The sequence below is a fragment of the Malus sylvestris genome, chromosome 17 (genome assembly GCF_916048215.2).
Source record: "Malus sylvestris chromosome 17, drMalSylv7.2, whole genome shotgun sequence".
Classification (NCBI taxonomy): Eukaryota; Viridiplantae; Streptophyta; class Magnoliopsida; order Rosales; family Rosaceae; genus Malus; species Malus sylvestris.
In genome coordinates, this window is record NC_062276.1 from 14,356,613 (window position 1) to 14,362,319 (window position 5,707).

At 35.0% G+C, this 5,707-nt stretch overlaps 1 pseudogene; it reads left to right on the forward strand.

The window, feature by feature from the left end:
- Positions 1-3,621: 3,621 nt before the first annotated feature.
- On the forward strand, positions 3,622-5,425 carry LOC126611821 (uncharacterized; annotated as a pseudogene).
- Positions 5,426-5,707: the final 282 nt, after the last annotated feature.

The following is a 5,707-nucleotide window of genomic DNA, read 5'->3' on the forward strand; positions in this document are numbered from 1 at the left end:
TTTTCATACACTCCTATTCTTTCATGTGTGATGAACTTATGTGAGATACATCTCTAGAACTTGCGTAACGATCTTTCGAAATGTTTGTCATTGATTGCATGAACTTGGAAATGATAGAGGCATTAGGTTTACCACTATGGCCCAAATAACCATGTTTCCCAAATAAAAATGATATCATTAGATTGCCAATTTGAGCCGTGTATGTTGAGCCTTTTATTTCTTATCACCAGATATGTCTACCCTTATACCTGAAACATTTTTCCTTACCCTTTCCAAGCAAGCTAGTGAGCAATGTGAGATTGTCTTATGAGAAATGTTTGTGAAGTACTTTGAAGGTGTTTGGCAAAAGAATAAGTGTGGGGGTATTTCATGTTTGTATTTAGTTATGTGTTTATTAAAAAAAAAAAATTGTATACAAAGAAAATAAAAAGTTTTTCAAGTTTCAGTTAAGGGTGTGGTTGGAGGTGCTAGAAGAATCGCTGGAAAGATTGAGTTCTTATAAATCTAAACAAAAGAATTGCTTGCAATGTAGCTTGGAACTTGTGTTTACCTATTCTTTCATTTCAATAACCCTCTCCTTAAACCTCATTACATCCAATAAAAGTCCTCTTGATTTAAGTTTTGCAATTATGACTGTGGAGAAGTGATCTTTATGCAAGCTTATGGTAGAACTTTCACATTTGATTCTTTGAGCGAAACACATTAAAACTAAACACATGTGTGATTGAGTGTATATCCCGTGAGAAGATTGCTAGTTTGCATATGGTGATTTTAAAAATATAAAAATTTTGAAATTGCATTAGCATGGCTATCTCACACACTACACTTCAAGGATGATTCAAAGATTACTGCTAATATTTGAATAAGGAAGATAAACTTGGATTAGTTCCTTGATGCTAGCTATGGTTCTTGATGATTTGTTTTCTTGAATGAAATTCTATGAGGGTCACATAGAGGGAAGCTAATATTTTTCATGTTATTACTTTTTCATGTTTTCTTTGTTTTGCTAGAGGACTAGCAAAAATGTAAGTTTGGGGGTATTTGATCACTCATATATTTCATGCATTTATATCATTCATTTCTAAAGTCTTTGGATGTTTTTGTGTTAAAATTGTGACATTTTACCTTACTTTGTGTTAACGTACAGTTAATTTTGTTGTAGGATTAATTTCAAACGCAGAAAAGAATAGAGAAAAGACAGAGTGCAACACGGCATTAAACAAAGGAAGGGAGTGGACTATCAAGAAATTGAATAATAAAAGAGGAAGGGGAGAGACTTGCGGACTGTGCGGAGAAAGAAGAATAAGAAAATAAATAAGTGGGAGACATGGAATGATGAAAAAAAGAAAGCTGCCAGCGAAAAAGGAATAAAAAAAAAGGAAAGAAGAAGAAGAGAAAGGCACGAGGAGAAGGAGAGCTGCCTTGCGCAGCGTGAAGCCTGGGCACAGAGAAAAAAAAAGACACCAAGCTGCCTTAGGCAGCGAGAAAGAAAGGAGAGGAATTCAAAAGCTGCCTTGCAGCGTGTATCCAATCAGAGGAGGCGTGAGCCTCGGGGGAGATTAGCAGTGCGCACAGAAAACAGAGGGCGCTGGGCAGACAGAGCACTGAAGCACTCTCCTCTTTCGGTTAAATCTTTCCAAACTTATATTTTATTTCTGTTTTAATAATGTGTAACTAAATTTATTTTGGCTAGAGGTTAATTCAAAGCCATAAATATATTTGTAATATGAATTGATTACCTTCAGTTGTGATTTCTGAGTTGTGATTTAATTTGCTTAACTGCTTGATTGATAACTTATTTTTGTATGTCGATTAAGAATGCATACTTAATTTACATGCATGAATTTGACGCTAGAATATAAGGGAGTTTCACCTAATCGTTATAAACTTATATTCACAAGTAGTGAAGGTTGCTAGTCACAATCACGTTAAGTAAACTCTTGGCATAAGTTTCATGCAAATCATAGTAACGAGTGTCTCGTCAATGCTTATGTTTTTCATAGAACTTAATGATTCTTGCTTGTATCTCTATTATGCAATTCATGTAGGGAACTTGTAGGGAATGTTTTGGGTTGTCGTATGCAATCATCCAACCTAATAACTTGTGGAAAAACTGAAGATTAAAAAAGTGATGTTCACGGTTAATCTGAAGTATTGAGATTTACAATTTATTGAAAGAACAACTGAAAATCAATTTAGGTTGCATTTGTGTCATGTGTGGAGAAGAACCCTCTAGCTAGTCCATCACCTATCCTTTCACCTTAATTTCATGCTTTTGTCAATTCTGTAATTTATTTAAGTTTAATTTACTTCTCGTCAAAACCAAACCCCCCCCCCCATTATTAAATTATATTATTTAGTTAGTTTTCATTGTTGTTAGTCTTTTAATTCAATTTCCGTCCATTTCAGTTCCTAGTGTCTAATTTGATTGTTTTCATTATTTTGAGTCATTCTAAGTGTGTTTCGAGTTATTAGAGTTTTTAGCCTAGTTTTGTGTCCTTGAGTCTTGTTTAATATTTTTAAATTAATTTAGAATAGATTAGCAATCCCTCCTAATCCCCGGCCTAGAACGATACCCTACTTACATCTATACTACAATTGTAAAAAAGAGGGTTAAATTTGTGTGCTTATATATTTCGCACCAACGGCGCCAAATGTTGATGCGCAAGATCAGCGAGGACTTTGGTACAACGGAAAGTGTTAAGTTTGTGACCTTCGCTAGATTGCTCCGGTCACTAGTTGGATAAGTAAGTAAATGGATAGGGACAGGGAAACAAACACAAGATGTACGTGGTTCACCCAGATTGGCTATGTCCACGGAGTAGATGAGTTCTCATTAATTGTGAAGGGTTTACACAAGTACATAGGTACAAGCTCTCCTTTAGTGAGTACTAGTGAATGATTTAGTACAAATGACATTAGGAAATATTGTGATAGAATGATCTCTATTTATAGAAGAAAGTTTCTAGTTTTATTCTGACATTGACACGTGTCGTGTTGTGATTGACTTCTGATGTTGACACGTGTCCCGCTATGATTGGCTTCTGATGTCGACATGTGTCGCGCTGTGATTGGCCTCCTGGTTGGAGGAAAACTCTTCTGGGTCCTTGATGGTATAACATTGACCGGTGCTCAGTAGTTTCGAGATTGGTCAAGTATGGTACAAACAAATTTCATGGTTTTACGGTTTTGGGTAACCATTTAGATAAATAAATGGTTATGAATATAACCGTTTACCTGTGAAATTTAAATGGGTGGTTATGAGTATTAACCGCGGTTATAAACGGGTAACCGTTTACCCATTTATTTTATATATGTAAAATTAACACAAACCATGTTCTCAGTCCAATAATACTTAGAGCCCAATAAATTAGCAAGGAATTCATCGGTCCTTCTCTCAATAACACTACTGCAGGAATGATGATACTCATCCGCAAGGAATTCACCAAATTAATTTAAATTCCTTGTGGGTAATCGTGAAATTGACTAAAATGTCTTCGAAACAATTTTCGTAACCCAATAATACTTAGCAAATATTATATTACCTTCATTGGTAACAGTTAAAAATATCGTCCGTAAACTATTATTTCAATTATTGGAATGGTATAAAGAAATACAGAAATGTATGATGAATGTACCTATAACGGTGTTTAATTGTCAATAAAAAATAAAATTATGACAATTGTTTTTTAATTTTCAAGTTGTTAAAAAACATGACAGGTGAAAATGGGGTAATGGTAAAAAAAAAAGATAAATGGATTAAAAAGGGTAAATGGGTTAACGAGTATTAAACGGTTACGGTTAAATGGGTATGCGGTTATGGGTATGGTTAACCGTTTATAAACGGTTATGGGTATAAGTATAACCGTTTAGGCAATTACCCAATCGGTAAACGGTTATGCGGGTATGAGCATAAACGGTTATGGGTAAATAACCGCATTTACCCTCCTGCCATAACCGTTGCCCATCCCTAGCCAGAACTATTGGGTACCAAATCACAAACAATAATATTATCAGTGGGAAAAAGGCCAGGGCCGGCTCAAGCCCAATGCAGGCAGTGCAACTGTCTGGGGGCTCAAAAAAATTAGGAGCACCAAAATTATTAGTGTGATGTATTTATATATTTTTTCATAAGAGTATAAATTTATAAAATTTGGTTTAATGACAAAGAAATTTAACTAGAACTGGTGATTGTGTTGTTTGAAATTAATAAGGAGAGCATGGGTTCAAAACACCATGTGTGCTTATTTAAATTTCAATTTTTACAAATTTCTTTTTATAACAGGATAAATTTATAAAATTTGGCTAAATAATTAGAAGTTTTTTTTTAGTCTTATATTGACGAGGTTAGTAAATAAGAAAAAACACCTCACGATTTATACAAAATCACTTTAAAAGTTCAGATGGAAGACAAAATTTCAATTTTTACAAATTTCTTTTCATAACAGTATAAATTTATAAAATATGGCTAAACGATTAGAAGTTTTTTTTGTCTTATATTGACGAGGTTAGTAAATAAGAAAAAATACCTCACGATTTATACAAAAACACTTTAAAAGTTCAGATGGAATACAAAATTCATAATCTACTACTTATAAGCCTAAAGTTTTTTGTTTCCTTCTCTCAATACAAAATAAATTTGTTTTTCCGTGTTACTAAATTATTGAGTTTGAAGTGTTTTTCTAAATATAATTTTACCGATGTCTTACGTGTAAAAAATAATAATTTTTTTATATGAAGTGAGGGCATATTTTTTAGCATCGCTCCGGACCTCAAAAATCTCTGAACCGGCCCTGAAAAAGGCTAGCAGAGGGGGAAGAAGGATTGAAATCAAGAGAGTAGAAGATAAGAACAAGCGTCGTGTTACCATCTCCAAGTGCAAAAGGTTATCTTCAACAAAACGGCCGAACTCAGCGTTTTGACCGGTGTAGAGGTAGTGGCGATCGTCGTGTCTAGCTACGGCCAGGTATTCTGCTTCGGCAGCCCTGCCCCCGACGCTATCATCAACCGCAACCTTGCCAACAATAATGCCTCCTTATTTCCTGCAGATCAACCAGATCATCCTACTAATGCTTCGAAAGTTACTATAATGCATCGTAGTAATAAACAAGTGGAGGAATACATGAATGCTAGGACGCGAATGGAGGCAGAGAAGATCAAGCGGGGGAATAATAATAACAATATTATTGATCATGGGGAAAGAGGAGGGGTTTGGTGGGAGAAGCCGATTGAAACGATGACTAATTTGGAGGAGTTAGAGGAGTACATGGAAGCATTGCACAAGTTGAAACACAATGTGGAGGTTCGAACCAATGAGATGATTAGGAATATCTAGACCAGCCCGACCGGGTGCAACTTCTCCACCTTGATGACACTGGATCATAGACTACTTGCTAAGGTTGAACAATTCTCGTATTACTATTAGTATGTAAATTTTCGGATTTCTTCAGAGATGACTCCTGTCGACTGGCCTGTTTTTGTTTTTGGGTTGCCAAGAGCCAATATATTCGGATAATATGATGAGATTTTTTCACTCTTTAGTCTGATGATTACCAACAGTGTCAATTTCTTTAGAGCGCAGAATCATTAATTACAAGTTTACATATTAGGTTTTAGCTCCCGAATTTTGTGTTAATACGTAAAACTTAGCGAAAGACTGATGATTGGTAAGAGGGAAAAAAAATGTGTAGTCAGTGATATCAAGTAA